Below are 18,579 nucleotides of genomic sequence, written 5' to 3' on the forward strand. Positions count from 1 at the left end.
GTAATGGTTTTATGTGTAGGAAATATGTCTAGGATGCAGAGGATGGACAATAGCTTAACATGTATTTTTGCCATTGTAGACCTAGTCAACTATTACAAATTGGGAAAACTTCAGGAAGTTTGAAGTTTACATTTCAAGCTTAAAAATGTGGACGTTTATCCAAACCCTTCCCAAACTCCTCTGAGCCTGATTTCCTCTGGTCTAGGAATTCTGCAAGAACAGCTCTTCTTGTGGTATTTTGGTACTTCCCCTTCCAATTCTTGCCATCTCTAGGAAGTACAGAGACATATATATATAAGCAACAAAAGCATATTAACACAATGGAGCTTCTGAAATCTACTTAACAAACAGTTAAATTCTGCCTTCTTCTCCTGGTTGAATACAAGGATTTGACACATGGGGTCTCAGAAACTGGAAAGGATCTTTCCTCCTCCCAGATAATGGAGTAATAAAAGTGATTTCACTGCCTCACCCCTCTCCTAGTCCAACTTTGCTCTCAAGTCCTTTTGCGTTTGTATATGCAGGGAGCATTCTGGGACCTTCTGTGGCTGCAAAGAAGGGATAAGATTTGCTCCAAATAGCTGAGATGTTAAGAAACGTTTGGTAGAGGACTGAAATTCTTATTTCAGAGTGATCATCATTCGCATACACTGTTAACCATGAAATGTTACCCCTGGTAGCCTCTGTCTGAAAAGGGTCCCATGTGCATTTCAGATTAGAGTACAGCTGTGTGTGTTTGCGGGGTGGGGGAAGGATTCTTAATGAATTCAAACAGAAAAAATAATACTTTATGAAGTACGGCCAAATACTTAGGAGACATGAACAAACAGCTTTTTATATATGAATACTTGAGGGGTGAAAACTGGTAGTGATGTACAGGTTTTGTGCTCAGATTCCCTTTATAGTGCTCCCATCTAACATGCTAATGAGATGAGACATCAGATAAGAAGCACCAACACATTCTATATATAGATTGATAAAAGAACCTCATCTCACTCACTAACAAGGCTTTCCTTCCCATGTTAAAACTGCTGGTGCTTTTGAGAGGCAGCTTGGATCATTATTTTCTTAATTTTTATCCATAAACTCCAGATGGCTACCATCCCACTAAAGCATTTTTCTTTGTCACTATATTATGCTGCAACATGCACTGGTCAATAATGAATACTTACATTATTTTTTCTCGTTGCATTTCTATGATTTTTTTTTTATTTTGGATTTCTAAGTAACTATTTCAAGCAAATGAATCTGCTTAGTTACTCTAATGAGCATTATCTTTAATGTAAGCCAATGGGAAAAGGAAAACTAACCAAGAAATCATTTTCTTAAAGGGATCAAAAGAACACAGAAAGAGGTAACAATATTCCTTATCATGAATAATAGTGTAGCTCTTTCTTCTGACACTGTTTCATTTTTTACACCAGTGCTGACCCTCTACCAAGTGGCAGAAGTCCATTGCCTTGCAGGTTGGGTTCCCAGTAGAGGAGAAATCAGTGTGACATGGAGGTTGACTATATTCTCATTGTCATCTGCTTTATATACATCAGTCCTGAAGAGAGGCAGTCACAAACAGTATGCAGGCTCTTCTTTGTACCAGAAATCTTAGCCCAAAACATCCATGTCCAGTTCTCAAGATGCCACTTTGCCATCAAATTTGCCTTGAAATACAGAGAATAACACAAAGAGACAACCTTCTGCCATCTGGCACAGCTTGTCTCAAAGAACTACTGCATAACAAAACAATTTAGTAGAGATGGTTGGGAAACAAGGAGTTGAAAGCCTAAAATTGTGGGAGCCACTGCTGAGCCATAAGCATCTCTGCTTGGACTCCAGGGTTAATTTTGTTTCAATATTTTAAAAAACCCCAACATTCTGATTATTTCAAAATGATTTTTTTTTCAGATTTCCTTTTCACTGGAAATTTCAAAATTCTGCTTTTGGTTCCAAAATGGAATTAAGTGTCCTTCAGATTTTCAGAATGTCCCATGGAACAGAAATTCTGTCTTTCAACCAGTTCTACAATACAACATTTCTTCAACTACTAAAAACATTCCTATAAACTAAGAAAAAGTTCTTGTAATACTATGTAACATCACCATCCAGTGACCCCCATCATAACATTAAGGAGAAAACAGAGGAGTTTGCAATTGTACCTATAGTGATGCATCTACCACCTATTCAACAGCTAATGTCAATAGTATCTTCTTCTTTATTTGAAGCCAAACAATGCTTCTTCATTTGTGTAAATTGACCCCAAAGGTAAAGAGGGAAGCTCAATTTATTGTAGAAATCAAACAACCAAGTGTTCTAAAAGTACAGCACATGCTTGTCACTAGAAGTATTTAAGTGTTACACACACGCTTATCTAAGAACAAAAGGACCTTGAGAAATAAAATGAGTATGCTTAATGCTATGACATTTTCCCACTTTGATCTTTGAAGGGAATTCAGGAGAGTTATTTGACATAAATAAAGATGTTTACTAAACAGGAGAACAATAAAAAAACTTACAAAGGCAAATGTGTTTTCCCTTACTCCATTGTGTTCCTTCAAATGTGTAAAACTCTAGCATGTCTCCTTGTAATGACCTAACTGATAATCTGCATGTAGAATTTTAAGGAGTCTATAGTGACAGAAAGAATTGATTTAGTGCAGAGAAGTTGGTGCCAGTACTTCATGCTTCCTTGGCCTTATTCTAATCATCCTGTCTTGTGTCTAAAGAAATAGGATGTTACAGGTTAAGTTAAGCAAGATGAGGAGCTCTCACATGTCATTATTTATTTATTTGCAGCAGTGGTTTGGAGCCCCATTCATGGACCAGAGCCCCCATTGTGCTAGGTGCTGTACAAACACATACCAAAGAGATGGCCCCTGCCCCAATCGGAATAGGTGATGGACAGGTGTTCAGGATTTCATAATGACCTTGAGCCTTTTTCTTACAAGGTGACTGTGAGGTCTGACCCAACTAGCATCTTAATCTAAACTGGGTTAGGTGGTGGCACCTCCAAGTAGGACCAGGCAACCACCTCCCTTGGACTGGAATTTGACCCACCTGCAGAGACACTACTGCTACTTGAATGATCCAAAGTTACTGAAGTGGGAGAGGTATTTTACTCTATATTTGCATATATTCTGTTGCTGTGTCTCCCAAGTTTATGACTGTGTTCCCATTCCCCTCTGTTCCCTTGTTTTGTACAGTCTCAGACTGCTTGTGAGTGGGGAAGTTCTGCCTGTTAAGTGAATGCAGGGACCATGTGCTTAGTTTTCCCAGGTTTCTGAGCTAGTTTAGTCATTGTCAAAAGAGACCCTTGCTGCCCTGTTTCCTCCTGTTAACCACTTTGCAGATAATCACATATGGAATAAACGGTTATTGGCAGAATAATTTGCTCTGTCCATATCCAAATGGAAACCAACTGGTTGCATTCACAAATTCAAAAAATTGTGCTAGTTTTCAATTAGCTATGAAAATTGCTGATTAGTAGAAAGAACGCTGCTAATACCTTTTAAAGAGATTTTTAAATCCTTTGATTAATGCAAATCAAAATCCTTAATCAAGAAACAATTCTAAAAATACCTCCAACTCAGAGATATTATAAAACTGAGACCCATAGAATGTCATTAAAAGATCTTTTTAGAAAGGATTCTCTTTAATAATCTTTACTTACAAAGCAAAATATTTTACAAAATCTGTTCAGTTTCAATGGCACTCATTTAAGGCTCTCTCCTGAAATTTAAGTAAAAAAGGAAACGTCTGTAAATATGGATGTGGTTAATAAGAATTGGTCCAAAATCCACGAGCAAATTTTAAAAAGTACCAAGCACTATTAAACAGTGTTTTATAAGAAAATACTCTCCACCATGCACAATCAGTCCTAAAAATGTTAATTGATTATTAGTCTTGGGTTTCTTATCACAGGGTACTACCTTTATGTTGCTGCTAAGATAGTGTGATAAGGAGGCAACTGATGGAGAATGCTGATTTGTAGAAACATGGGTGACATCCTTCAGATCCCAGTTACTGAGACACAGACCCACCAGCTGCCAGGGGGCTGCCTAGCCACCTCCCTGTGCCATGCACTCCTCATTTCTACTCTTCGAAGCTGCAGACTGCTATTGAGGGGACATCAGGGAGTGTGGGGAGTTAGTCACCCACATGGACAGAGCAGTGAACAGATTTAAAGTACTATTTGTTTAACTTTACCTGCATTCAGCTTCACTCTTTGCAAATGAAACAGGTTTACAGGTTTGTATGTAATGAAAACCAATCCAAACCCTAGGCCATAAAGAAACAAATACAAACTGAACTACTGAAGTTTTGGAAAAAAAAAAACTGGCCCACTTCTAAAAGCCAATTTTCATTTTGCATGCATCTGAGCTTCCTGATTCAAGCTGAGACTGGAAGCAGAAGTGCTGAAATATCCCAAAATCACTGCTTATAGTAGTTTCAACCTGACCAGAAATGTCAGGTACTAGAATCTTGTGAGAGATCCTTGTCTAATGAAATTAGTTTGAGCCCAGCTCTGAATACCCAGTCAGCTTGGATAATTCAGGTGAATATGTTTCTAAACTTTTGGGTGCATGTCTGAATCAAATCTAATAACTACTGTAGGCTAGATGCTGCCTCGCCCTACTGTGGGTTCATGGTGTGAGGTAGAAAAGATTGTCTGGAGCCTGCCCTCCCCTTGTAAGGTGTGCTTAAGGTGCAGGCAATCCTTGGACTCCGTACCTACTGCCTTAGGAATGCACATCCACCCAAAGAAGGCAAGGAGAAGGTGAACTGATGGCTCTGCCGTCCCCACAACCCAGCCATAGTATACAGTGCAAAAGATAAGCAACACCTCATAAACGGTTGTAGTAATATGGGCAAAACTCTCCTTGCATGCCAGGGAGTTCAGGACATCATTGTGTTTCTCTGGTCCCATACAGTGGCACTGGGCTACCATTCAATCTGGGTTGAATCTAAGTAGAAAACAAACCAACAAAGCAGGGTACTGCACACCTAAGGCAGAAAAGAAGGATTACTCAGCTTTTTCTGTAAGTATCTACCTTCCAACATATCTAGGGCTTCTGATTTTGGTTTTAACCACAAAACATTGATAACACAATAAATAAATAAAGTAATGAAATCTTTGTGTTTATCAAAAAAAACCCAGAAAACCAGCAGCAATTGTTATTTATCTCTAAGGGCTTGTCTAGGTGAAGCAGTAACATGGACTACACCGGTATGATTTCTAAAATGCACTAACGTGTTTTGCATTAATTGATCCATGTAGACCCTACTGGTGCTCATCAAAGATTCCCTGGTGCACTTTAACTTAGTGCTGTTTGAAACTACAGAACATTACAAAGAGATTACTCATTAGAGTATATATATTGCTCATTAAAGTTTATACAAAGAGAGAGCCCCAAACCCATCCGACCCTTCCCTGCAATTTTTGGATATCTAGATAAAACTTTAAAATAGCTAAAATAAACTCAAAAAATGAAATTAATAAACCCTGGAAAACATAATCCCTTATCATGTGTCTGGAATGGCTTCATCATTGCTGTTGTTTCTCTGCTTTTTTGACTTCTCTAAAATAGGAAATCTCCACAGCAACATACAGTGTTGCAAGGGTATGGGAACAGGCTATAGAAGTCCTGCTGAAAGTGGCTGTAAATCTGGTAATTTGTTAAAGGGATTTTCTATTCCAAACGGGTCATTTTACACCACTTAAATTAAAGCATGGTACTGAACAATGTATTACTGTCTTTTGGTCAATTCCCATGTTATGGAGATTCTAGCTGATGTTAAGACCCTGTGCATCACACCAATGAAGTTAGGCAGCTGAGGATTCCTCTGGCAATGAATATTTTGACTGGGGTAACATCTATCCTGATTCTATGGGAGCATTCCAGAGATGGGAAGCGGTCCAGCAAGAGTGCAGCGTGATCTGGAGACCCCACGCAGCATAACGGTCTCTAGAAGTCCACGACAATCTAGCATAATTTAGATAAATCCATTTTCGAGACTACTTGAAGTTGCACCTGAGGCCAAACAAGCCCAGAGCCAGTACCAGGACTGGAGGGAGCTATAGGGAAAGGTGCACGGAATGCTGCTCCAGAGCACTTGAGGACTGAGTCCCAACTCTCCTAGGGTTTGCCAGTTTAATTCCACTGATTTCAAGGAAGTCATTCTGGTGTTAATGAGAGAAAAAATTGGCCTGGAGTCAAGATTTATTTGAAAGCTCCTATAGAGTTTCATAACATCAAAAACTTCTTTAGATAAATGAACACAATCCTGAACTCTCCATTTTTGAACTATATATTAGCCAATCAATAAACATACAGTGAAATACAGTAAACCTACAACTAAACATTTTGTATGCTATCTGCAAGCACTATCTTTGAAATTGCAACACATAGGAAAACAAAAACCAGAAAATGGTGAGTTCCCAAAATGCACACACTTCCTGTCTGCTGAAAGCAGAAGAAACTTGCTTTGGGGAGATATCTAAAGTAATGAAAAGACCTTTTGTATTTTACTTTTTTTTTTTTTTTAAAATCAAGTTTCTTCTCCCAAAACCATCTGCCATGTAATCAGATTCTGGGGTCATCACAGACAGTTTCAGTAAAATCAAAGTACAGATGGTGGCTTATTACAAAACAACATAGCAGGCTTAGAATAGATGATACATTTGGTCATTTTTGCACACAAACTCCCTGATTAAGTATGAAAAATGTGAATGTTTGTTTATCTTGGAAAAACTGCTATTACTTGTCAAGCATGACCAATTAGGTATTTCTAAATGGTTACCCATATAATTAAGAAAAACAGCCATCTGTAAAGTTAGAAGTTTTGTCTCTCCTTTTTTCTGATCCACATGTAAATGTAGTTTCTCTAATCTGATTTACTCACAAGACAGTTACCAGACAGAGCACAGAGGCTGATGATTGAAACTGGTCTATTTTACTTTAATTTTTCCTTATTTTCCACTTACATTTTTCTTATGACAGATGTTGGGCGCTAATAAGAGCAGACAGGAGGAAATCTTCTCAAAATATTTATCACTTCATCCTCTACTGCACTTGAGGGATGTACAAGACTGAGAAAACAACAACAAAAGTTTCTTTTATATTATTATTCAGTGTTGTTTGATAGTTTGAATTTTAAAATTCAGAGAGAAAAACAAATAAATGTTCAGTCCATTTCTGAATTCTGTAAGATTAAAGCAAAGATGGGACATGGGAATGGATCTATTTTGACTCTTTTCAAGTAATAACAAACACGTAGGACTTTTTAATCCACAACCCATGGTGGAGGAGTAGGCATGAGAAGAGGCAGAGATGCCCCATGCCAGTAGGAGTCCCTAGAAGCAGTTCAATTCAGCTAGAAGTTATTTTATACTTGGAAAACACCCACTGAAGCAAAGGCTGAAACACACTTGCACCAGAAACACTGTCCACCATCATTTGCACACAGAAATACTGAGAGCATCCTGCACAGAATTCATATGGACTCAATTTTATACATTAAGGGCTCTCATCCAGCTCCTGCTGAAATCAATGGGACTCTTCTAATTGACACAAATAGGAGCTAGATCAGGCCACCAGGGAAAATCCCGATATGATTTCACTGTGCAGGATTTTGTAAGACCACATAAATGTGAGCTCAGTCAGCTCTTCCTGGTGCAGGGTAGCTGGAAATCTTCTGTTACTTTATGAAAGTCTAAGAAAGTATTGCTTTTTCTTTCTGAAACAACCCTAAATTTAGCAGGATAAAATAATTCCATTTAGCACTGTAACATGCCCTCCTGGCTCCTCCACAAAACTCAGTTGGAGACCCCCTCAAGTGTATGCACCAGTGTTCTTTTATTCCTTTGTGCTAGTTCCCACCACCAGCTATATACACTTTCTTCAGGCCAACACTCTGGGGGACTGCTAGTTTTCCCTAACAGCAGGGACCTAGAACCATGCACTCCTCCCTTTCTTTATGCTCATTCTAAGCAAAGAAGTAGCATGAGAGGGGAAGCAAGTAAGGGCCACAATAGAGGTACACTTCAGCAAGCCATGTTTAAAAACAAATTCCCCAAAGTTTCAGATAGTCTGGATAAGAAACAGAAATTTTGGGTGCTTATCCCAGCCAAATCACTAAATTGTTCAAAGGTCACCTTTCAGGAGTTTTGCAATTTACTCATCCAAATTGCTCATCAACAGAAGGTCATATTAAGTACAGTAGTACAGATAGTACATTATGTAAATTATAATTATGCTTTCCAACCAAAGCCCTAGTTCAGCAAAGGTAAATTTAAATATGTTAGTAGTCTCACTGAAGTCTGTGGGAATACTTTTGTGCTTACATGTAGGCAGACGCTTAAATACCTGTCTGAATTGGAGCCAAAACATGGATGTGAACCAAAGGAAATATACACAGTATAAGTGAACCTGATGTACCAGTTGCTCTTTGAACCATCATCTAAAAGTTATAGGATATTGACATCATTCTTTTGAAAGAGATTTGGAAAAATGTGTTTCGGGGTTCAGTAATGTTAAAGGAGCCTGTGAAATGCTATTGAAAAAATGTTAATGACTACAAAAGTCTAATAATGTAACATAACAGTTTATTTAGAACACAGAAACTATCAAATGAAATAGGAAGTTGGCATCATGTTTTGGAGAATAAGTCTTCTTTAAGTCTTGGATTTTTAGAAGACTGTGTATTATTGAGCAGTTGGGGTGAGAGAAACATAAGGTGGTAACATGCTGCCTGTTAGACAACAGCATACAATGTTTCATAAAGTTATTAATCATTCTGAATAATTAAGATGGAAACTATAACATTATTCATAGAATCATAGAATATCAAGGTTGGAAGGGACCTCAGGAGGTCATCTAGTCCAACCCCCTGCTCAAAGCAGGACCAATTCCCAACTAAATCATCCCAGCCAGGGCTTTGTCAAGCCTGACCTTAAAACCCTCTAAGGAAGGATATTCCACCACCTCCCTAAGTAACCCATTCCAGTGCTTCACCACCACCCTCCTAGTGAAAAAGTTTTTCCTAATATCCAACGTAAACCTCCCCCACTGCAACTTGAGGCTCCTTGTTCTGTCATCTGGTACCACTGAGAACAGTCTAGATCCATTCTCTTTGGAACCCCCTTTCAGGTAGTTGAAAGCAGCTATCAAAATCCCCCCTCATTCTTCTCTTCTGCAAACTAAACAACCCCACTTCCCTCAGCCTCTCCTCATAAGTCATGTGCTCCAGCCCCCTAATCATTTTTGTTGCCCTCCATTGGACTCCTTCCAATTTTTCCACATCCTTCTTGTAGTGTGGGGCCCAAACTGGACACACTACTCCAGTTGAGGCCTCACCAGTGTCGAATAGAGGGGAATGATCACGTCCCTCGATCTGCTGGCAATGCCCCTACTTATACAGCCCAAAATGCTGTTAGCCTTCTTGGCAACAAGGGCACACTGTTGACTCATATCCAGCTTCCCGTCCACTGTAACCTCTAGGTCCTTTTCTGCAGAACTGCTGCCTAGCCATTCGGTCCCTAGTCTGTAGCAGTGCAAGGGATTCTTCCATCCTAAGTGCAAGACTCTGTACTTGTCCTTGTTGAATCTCATCAGGTTTCTTTTGGCCCAATCCTTTAATTTGTCTAGGTCCCTCTGTATTCTATCCCTACCCTCCAGCGTATCTCCCACTCCTCCCAGATTAGTGTTATCTGCAAACTTGCTGAGAGTGCAGTCCACGCCATCCTCCAGATCATTAATGAAGATATTGAACAAAACCAGCCCCAGGACCAACCCTTAGGGCACTCCGCTTGATACCGGCTGCCAACTAGTCATGGAGCCATTGATCACTACCCGTTGAGCCTGATGATCTAGCCAGCTTTCTATCCACCTTATAGTCCAATCATCCAGCCAATACTTCTTTAACTTACCGGCAAGAATACTGTGGGAGACCGTATCAAAAGCTTTGCTAAAGTCAAGGAATAACATGTCCACTGCTTTCCCCTCGTCTGCAGACCCAGTTATCTCTTCATAGAAGGCAATTAGATTAGTCAGGCATAACTTTCCCTTGGTGAATCTATACTGACTGTTCCTGATCACTTTCCTCTCCTCTAAGTGCTTCAGTATTGATTCCTTGAGGACCTGCTCCATGATTTTTTCCAAGGACTGAGGTGAGACTGACTGCTCCGTATTCCCCGAATCCTTCTTCTTCCCTTTTTTAAAGATGGGCACTACATTAGCCTTTTTCCAGTCATCCGGGACCTCTCCCGATCACCATGAGTTTTCAAAGATAATGGCCAATGGCTCTGCAATCACATCCACCAACTCCTTTAGCACCGTCGGATGCAGCGCATCCGGCCCCATGGATTTGTGCTCATCCAGATTTTCTAAATAGTCCTGAACCACTTCTTTCTCCACAGAGGGCTGGTCACCTCCTCTCCATGCTGTGCTGCCCAGTGAGCTGCCCAGTGAGCTGGGAGTTGACTTTGTTCGTGAAGACAGAGGCAAAAAAAGCATTGAGTACATTAGCTTTTTCCACATCCTCTGTCACTAGGTTAAAAGAAAGAAAGAGTCCTGTGGCACCTTATAGACTAACAGTTATTCTATAAGGTGCCACAGGACTCTTTGTTGCTTTTTACAGATCCAGACTAACATGGCTACCCCTCTGATACTTGTCATTAGGTTTCCTCACTCATTCAGTAAGTGGCCCACACTTTCCTTGACTTTCTTCTTGTTGCTAACATACCTGAAGAAACTCTTCTTGTTACTCTTAACATCTCTTTCTAGCTGCAACTCCAAGTGTGATTTGGCCTTCCTGATTTCACTCCTGCATGCCTGAGCAATATTTTTATACTTCTCTCTGGTCATTTGTCCAATCTTCCACTTCTTGTAAGCTTCTTTTTTGTGTTTAAGATCAGCCAGGATTTCACTGTTAAGCCAAGCTGGTTGCCTGCCATATTTACTATTCTTTCTACACATCAGGATGGTTTGTTCCTGCAACCTCAGTAACGATTCTTTAAAATACAGCCAGCTCTCCTGGACTCCTTTGCCGCTCATGTCATTCTCTCAGGGGATCCTGCCCATCAGTTCCCTGAGGGAGTCAAAGTCTGCTTTTCTGAAGTCCAGGGTCCATATACTGCTGCTCTCCTTTCCTCCTTGTGCCAGGATCCTGAACTTGACCATCTCATGGTCACTGCCTCCCAGGTTCCCATCCACTTTTGCTTCCCCTACTAATTCTTCCTGGTTTGTGAGCAGAAGGTCAAGAATAGCTCTGCCCCTAGTTGGCTCCTCCAGCACTTGCACCAGGAAATTGTCCACTACACTTTCCAAAAACTTCCTGGATTGTCTGTGCACTGCTATATTGCTCTCCCAGAAGATATCAGGGTGATTAAAGTCTCCCATGAGAACCAAGGCCTGTGATCTAGAAACTTCTGTTAGTTGCTGGAAGAAAGCCTCGCCCACCTCATCCCCCTGGTCTGGTGATCTATAGCATGCTCCCATCATGATATCACCCTTGTTGCTCGCACTTCTAAACTTAATCCAGAGACTCTCAGATTTTTCTGAAGTTTCATACCAGAGCTCTGAGCAGTCATACTGCTGCTCTCTTACATACTATGCTACTCCCTCAACCTTTTCTGCCCTGCCTGTCCTTTTTGAACAGTTTATATCCATCCATTATTCTGCCTATGGAATAAAGTTCATCGTCATCGGCTACATCTTGATACAAGGATGATGTCTGCCAGGGGGAAAAAGCTATTGATGAGACTTAAGATGGCTGAGGAGTCCAATCTGTGCTCTACAGGTTTTTCCACATATATGTCAGGTGGTTGCTTGGCGAGAGCACAACTGCTGGCCAGTATTCTGTACCCTTTCCTTCCTCCTCTGCCATTTCTCAGCCTCATGAGCAAGTCAATTCTCTTCAAAAGGGGATGCAGCTTGATGTATGATGAAACTCCATTGCAGTCTATTGCCAGCCAGCTCTTCCCAATTTGTGGGGTCAATGCCGCCCTTCTTAAGAAATATTTTCAAGGTGTTCTTGTAGCATTTCCTCTGTCCCCCGTGAGTCCTCTTACCATGAATATGTTGAGAAAAGAGGAGTTGCTTTGGAAGATGAGTATCAGCCATCCTCACACAATGGCCAGTCCAGTGAAGTTGATGTTTCATAATCTTCACTGCAATGCTGGCGATGTTAACTAAAGCGAGAACACTGGCATTGGTGTAATGATCTTCCCATCTGATATGGAAAATCTTCCTAAGGCAGTGCTGGTGGTACCACTCCAGATGCTTAAGATGGTTTTGCTATGTCACCCATGACTTGCACCCACTAATAAGAGTGGGGATGACTACTGCATTGTAGACCAGGATCTTAGTTTCCATTCACAGATCTCTCTCAATAAAAACACAACAAAGCAACTTTCCAAAGGATGTGCTGGAACAACACATTCTGTGTTTGATCTCCACATCAAGATTGGCTATCAAGGAGAGGTGGCTACCAAGGTAAGGGAAATGATCAATATTTTCCAGGGGGTTCTTCACCAATGACAATTTGTGGGAGAATTGGGACAACTTGTGCTGGGGCAGGTTGATGGAGCACCTTCACCATGCCAATATTGAGGGAAAGTCCCAGGCTATGATAGGCATCTAAGAAAAGATATAGTGTGGATTGCAAGTTAACCTTGATATGCGAGAAGATAGCACAGTCGTCAGCATACTGAAGGTCAGTGATAACTGTCCTGATTATCTTAGTTTTAGAATGAAGATGCTGTAGGTTGAAGAGCTGGCCATCCATGCGATACTCAGTCCCAATTCCAGAAGAAAGGCGCTCATAAATGAGACTCAAGATCACGGCAAGATAGATGGAAAAAAGGGTTATGGCAAGCCCTGCTTAACACTAGTATGGATGGTGACCAGGTCCATCTCCAACCCATTACAGAAGACAGTGGCAGTCATCCCATCATGATTAGTCTGAGAACGTGAATGAACTTCATGGACAACCGAACCTAGACAGCACCTTCCATAATGCTTCATGATTGATGGAATCAAAGGCCTTAGTTAGGTCAATAAATGCCATAAACAATGGCTAGTGTTGTTCTCTACGCTTCTCTTGCATCTGTTGTGCAACACAAATCATGTCAGTGGTGTCCCGAGATGGCCTGAAACTACATTGAGATTTTGGAAAGATGTCTTTGGCAAGAACGAGGAAATGGTTCAAAAGGATGTGAGCAAGGATCTTCCTGGCAAGGGAAAGGAGGGCAATGCCTTGGTAATGCCTATACATTGACTTGTCCCCTTTCTTAAAAATTGTCACAATATTGGCATTCTTTAGGTCAGGTGGAAGTTCCTCGTTAACCCAAATTCTAACAAGAAGTTGATGAAGTTTTTCACAAGTGCTATTCCACCAGCTTTGACGACCTCCACAGGTATGGCATCTGGGCCTGGCCCCTTGTTGTTTCTAGTCTGAGTGATGGCACACTAAACTCCACTGGCTGAAGGTGGCTGCTCAGGGTTGCTGCTCTGTGCAGTAAATTCCTCCCAATGTGTTTGGATATCATTAATTTTTGTCAGGTAGGTCAGAGAGCCTCTCTACCACAACAATGTTATGGTCCAAGGTGAGGGGAAGGAAATGGTTATTTTCAGGGAATTTGAAATATCTGAAGACTACTTAACTGTAGTTTCAATTTGATAAATTATTTTTCTACATTTCCTCTCCTAAAGGGTCCCATAGAAACATGGTGTGAAATCCCAGCCCAAGTTCAAGTCAATGGGAATTTTGTATAACTCACTATATGTTCTGCTATTCAACCTATATTTCCCTTTCTAATTTGCATTCCATTGTTCCTTTATGTCCTATGCCCTAAATACTTTTCTTTCCTGCATCATGTTTATATTGCTGAGCTATAAATACAGATATTTTAATTTCCATGCATACATGAAGTCTTCCAGCCCCCTGCTTATCGTTTGTTGCTCTTAAAATTACTTCCAGTTTGTCGAAACTTGCAGATAAGGTGGCACCTAAGATATTCCAGATGGGCTGCAACAACATCATACAGAAAGCAACTGATCCAGAGCCACACAGGGGAAGACAAGATGTGATACCTGAGTATGCAGACCCAAAATGGCATTAGCCTCTTTTGCTGCAATATCACATAGCAAAATCATTGATGTTCACTAGCAGCCCTAAGTCTCTTTCAGCATCACAGTTTCCTAGGTTTCTTGCACCCATCAAGAAACTAGATTTCAGATTATTTTGTCCACAGATGTATTATCTTGTATTTTTCCTATTTGAATCGCATGCTAATTTCTGCCCATGTTTCCAACCTCTAAGGTCCCTTTGTATTATTACTTTATTCTCACAATTTGCAATTCTTTGCAGTTTAGAGTCCTCTGCAAATTTCACTTAAATGCTTCTTACTCATTTTTAATAAACCATTTGTGAAGATGTTAAATACTATCACAGCCAATGTGGATCCCTTCAGTTTCCCACTAGTATCTCCCTCTAGCCTGATACACTGCCTTTTATCATTCATTTTATTTCTTCTATAGCAGTTTTCTTCTAAATTTCCATATTTCAAGGGTGTGGCTAAATTCCAGCGTGGTACACTAGCATATATAGTCACATGATGATTGCTAAATTCAGCTGGAGATGTGCAATTAAATCCCTACATGACAAGTTGATATATAGGGGTTAGAGTTTACTCTATAAAGTAGTTGACTAAACAATCTAGAGTAATGAGTTAGAATGTTGTTGGTAGCTATTAGCAATTCTGCTGTAAAGCAGCTGCTTGATTTAATTGGCAGACACTTGTTCTTTTCATTTACAGGCAGAATTAGCACCTCTCCGCTTGCCAACAAGTTAAAGATTGTATGAGTTCTGAAATAGGCACTACTTAACATGGTTCATAATTAATTCAGAAAACTCCCTCCTTACATAGTTAGCCCTGCCTGGTATGGGCACTTAAAAATGAAAAGGTAATTAATGCTCAGCACATGATTTAGCTAGCAGGAACTCACTTTACATGAATCCTTGAAATCTCATCCCCTGCCCCCCCTCTACCCTCCACAAGGGTTTGTGTTTTTTTAAAACTGAGAGAATTCAACTGAGTCAAATTTTGGAGAAAGTAGTTTAGATGGGGCATAACAGCAACGTTACAGAGGGGAATGGATCAGCATTCATGTTGCATTCCCCATCCATACCCAGCCCAGCCCGGAAAAACTAATGATCCAACCAGCAGACAAAATTCGGTGATGAATCCTGGTCATGTGCAACCTGAGGCACGTTGCACATAAACTAAGAAGAAGTAATGTTACAGACACTTTAAATGACAACTGAAACTACCGAATTGAATTGTGATGTGTAAGCCCCAAATTTCTTCATGTTTTTATTACTATTTCCCCTTCAATCCCTGCTGTACTCTATAATATATTGTGTTATTCTTCCAGCAGTGGCTGGTCTCCTCTTAGTTTCTGCACAGAACTCTTCCCTTCTAATCATTAAGCTAAAAATAGGCTGGAAGTTGGACAAAATCAACTATAAGGTTATATGTTGAAAGCTGGATGCCTAAGTTAGGCACATAACTCTAAAATGTGCATTGGGACTTAAAAATAGCATTTTGCCATAGTGCTCTTATTAGTGCTAGTTCATTTGAGATTGTGGAAAAGGACTATGTATATGCCTAGTGTCTGGCTTGAGATGTGAGACAACTAGGTTCAAGTCCCTGCTCTACCTGAATTAGAGCTATCTGGGGTGAAAAAACTCTACTCTGAATTAGGCAGTGCAGGGAACTGAAGCCAGGTTCCTCACATCCCAAAGCAGTACCCTAAATACCAGACCCTAGAGCACATGCATGCACACACACTATTTTGACACAATTTCATTTTTACCAACATTCTAAAGGTGAATAAAAACAAGTTTTGATACCACAAAAGTTGTCATGTAACAAAATTGGTGTCGTCTGGTCAGTTGTAATAAAGACCCTTGTGTCCAAGGACTTCATACATAAAAGCAGCAAAGAATCCTGTGGCACCTTATAGACTAACAGACGTTTTGGAGCATGAGCTTTCGTGCATCCGACGAAGTGGGTATTCACCCACGAAAGCTCATGCTCCAAAACATCTGTTAGTCTATAAGGTGCCACAGGATTCTTTGCTGCTTTTACAGATCCAGACTAACACGGCTACCCCTCTGATACTTCATACATAAAGTCTGTCATTGACCATTTTGTCAAGTCCTAACTCCATAGTGATCTAGTGAGATGTTCCATGACTTGCTTTTAGTTAGTGTTATATACTCGATACAACTGTAGTCTGATGAACTATAATTTTCAACAGCTACTGATCCTGCAATCCCCCTTCAGATTTGTTTACACTCATTATGCAGGAATTATTGTTGTTGGGAGCTGTAGTTGCAGCGGAACATAGTGTGTCTCTTGCTAATCCTCTAGCCACTATCAGGTTACAAAAAATCCAGGCAAGATAAGACCTTTTGGTCTTGTAACCTCAGAAGTACAACACTTAAGAAAATAAGAATGGCCATACTGGGGCAGACCAATGGTCCATCTAGCTCAGTGTCATGTCTTCTGACAGTAGCCAGTGCCAGATGCTTCAAAGGGAATAAATAGAACAGGGCAATTTTGAGTGATCTAACCCTTGTTGTTCATTCTCAAGTTCTGGGAGTCAGAGATTTAGGAACACCCCAAGCATGGGATTGAATCCCTGACCAGCTTGGCAAATAGCCATTAATGGACCTATCCTTTATATCTTTCCTAGAACATTTAACTTTTTAACTTGGTGCAGGCCTCATATGTTTTCAGTCAGGTAAGAGAATCAAGGAAGATTAAAAGGTCATCAACATGTTTTCCAGTTACAAAGAGCTGTATTTTTAACTAGTTTGGGTAACACTGAAAAAAAATGGGATCCAAAAGGTGAACTGAAGGACAATCACAGTGATGGATTTAACATCTTTGGATTGTCTCATCCATTTGCTGAAAGGCAGCAAAACAGCCCAAACTTCCAAAAAGCAGCACAACCCTCCTACACCTCAAGTCTGGCCCTATATTTGCCATGACAGAAGTTTGGCTAGCAACAGCAAAGGTAATATCTAGTTTGTGAATGCCCAATAAGGGCTTGTTCTTTGAGAGCGGGCTATTTAATTGTCTCCTTGTTGGGAAAGAAATAGGCCAGAAGAGACTATCATGATCATCTAGTCTGAGCTCCTGCACATTGCAGGCCACAGAACCTCATCCATCCACTCCTGTAATAGACCCATAACATCTGGCTGAGTTACTGAAGTCCTCAAATCGTGATTTAAAGACTTCAAGTTACAGAGAATCCACCATTTACACTAGTTTAAACCTGCAAGTGACCTATGTGCCATGCTGAAGAGGAAGGCAAAAAACAACAACAAAGTTTCTCTGCCAGTCTGACTTGGGGAAAATTCCTTCCTGACCCCAAATATGGTGATCAGTTAGACCCTGAGCATGTGGGCAAGACCATTCTGCCAGACACCTCGGAAAGAATTCTCTGCATTAACTTAGAGCCCTCTCCATCTAGTATTCCATCAGCAGCTGTTGGAGAGATTTGCTCCTAGCAGTCACAGATTGCTTACAATGGCATGTAGCCTGTCTCATCAAGCTATCCCTTCCATAAACTTATCAAGCTCTGACTTGAAGCCAGTTAGTGGTTTGCCCCAACTACTCTTCTTGGAAATGAATGGAGTCAGACTCAGAATATTCCTTCTTAGTTTATTTTTATTTACATTTCAAATTGTGAACATGGATGGCTAAAACTTGCAAAAACAAACAGCAAAATGGACACAGATGTAGCATCCTATTCAGAGCTCTAGAAGAAGAGCTCTGTGTTCATGTTCTTCAGCCAAACACTGACAAGATACAGCATAACACAGTGAATTTACTGATTCGATATTTTCACCACTCTTGTTTACTATACAGCTACTACACAGCACGTGGGCCTCTTCACTTTAAAGTCTCAGTATTAAAATCATGGGGTTTTCCCCCAAGTTACCGCAAAAGATTTCACAAAATATACACATTCTAGTTGATTTACCTTAACTTTCATGTCTTGAGTCTCCCTCATTTTCACTTATTTCTGAACCAATTTCTTGACATTTCTCATGTGGGAACACTTGCCAGCATGTTTTGATACTGCCAGGGAAGGAATGCAAAAGAAACGTCATTTTCGTTCACCACCTTAAAATTGGAAATGAATTGCTGTGTGTTCTTTTGAATAGGATTTACAGTGTAATTTAAGAAGAAGATTTCATCTGCTGTTCCTGTTAACTTCTATATGGTCACCAGTCTTGTCTGACATGGTAGACAGCTAAATCTCTCTTCAGAGCTGGCTGTAATCTTAATATATCAAAAAGCGACCAGGGACCATTTAAATGTTACATTGTCCTTTAAGCAGTATTACACTGAAATATACAGAGAGACATCTGTTTACTGTTTCTGTTAACATCACTACAGGGCTGGGTCTTTCACACATCAACAGTGCTGCCATCTCTTTCGGGGGCTGTAGCATGTATCAAAACTTGAACATAAGACCCAGGTCAGGAAAAAAAGATTAATTTTAA

General features: G+C 40.3%; 1 long non-coding RNA gene across 1 annotated transcript; it reads right to left on the minus strand.

The window, feature by feature from the left end:
- Positions 1 to 4,905: 4,905 nt before the first annotated feature.
- LOC123371203 lies at positions 4,906 to 18,150 on the minus strand. Its single transcript, XR_006579724.1, has 3 exons — positions 18,054 to 18,150; positions 6,980 to 7,084; positions 4,906 to 4,958 (listed from the first exon to the last, which is right to left on the minus strand). It is a non-coding gene; the product is annotated as an uncharacterized LOC123371203 (long non-coding RNA).
- Positions 18,151 to 18,579: the final 429 nt, after the last annotated feature.

This window comes from Mauremys mutica, chromosome 5, assembly GCF_020497125.1.
Source record: "Mauremys mutica isolate MM-2020 ecotype Southern chromosome 5, ASM2049712v1, whole genome shotgun sequence".
Taxonomy (NCBI): Eukaryota; Metazoa; Chordata; order Testudines; family Geoemydidae; genus Mauremys; species Mauremys mutica.